This window comes from Camarhynchus parvulus, chromosome 12 (genome assembly GCF_901933205.1).
Source record: "Camarhynchus parvulus chromosome 12, STF_HiC, whole genome shotgun sequence".
NCBI lineage: Eukaryota > Metazoa > Chordata > Aves > Passeriformes > Thraupidae > Camarhynchus > Camarhynchus parvulus.
Genome location: NC_044582.1, coordinates 19,691,929 through 19,692,495, shown reverse-complemented (window position 1 = coordinate 19,692,495; position 567 = coordinate 19,691,929).

Sequence of the window (567 nt, the reverse complement as noted above, 5' to 3'; positions counted from 1 at the left end):
CAGAGGAAGGTAGTGCTGTCCTGTAGAGTATTATAGAAAACGGTTAAATACGCTTCGTGTGTGTGTGTAAAAACCTCTACTACAGCACCTTTACCCATCAGGAATATCGTTAACAGAGCGGGGCAGCCCCCGCGGCCGGGCTGGCTCGGTGCCGGGTCTGCCGGCACAGCTGCACCGAGCCTGCGGCTGCAGTTGGATCCCACGCCCCGGGGCCTTCATTTCCCCGAGCTCGGCAATACCGAACCTGCCCAGAGCCCACGGGGCGCGCTCAGCTCTCATCACTCACTGCCCGCCGCTTTGGCGGCCTTCAGCCGTCCCGTTTCACTGCCGCTCCCACCCCCGGTCCCGAGAGTTCCTCCTAGTTCCTGTTCCTGTTGGTTCCCATTCCCGTTCCCCATAGTTCCCGTTGGTTCCCGGCGGTTTCCTCCCTTCCCGGTTCCTGTTCTCCCATTTCCGGTTTCCCCTAGTTCCCATCCCCGTTCCCGGCAGTTCCCGGTGGTTCCCATCCCCGTTCCCCGCAGCTCCCGTCGGTTCCCGGCGCTGCCGGAAGCGCGGCCGGAAGCGCGC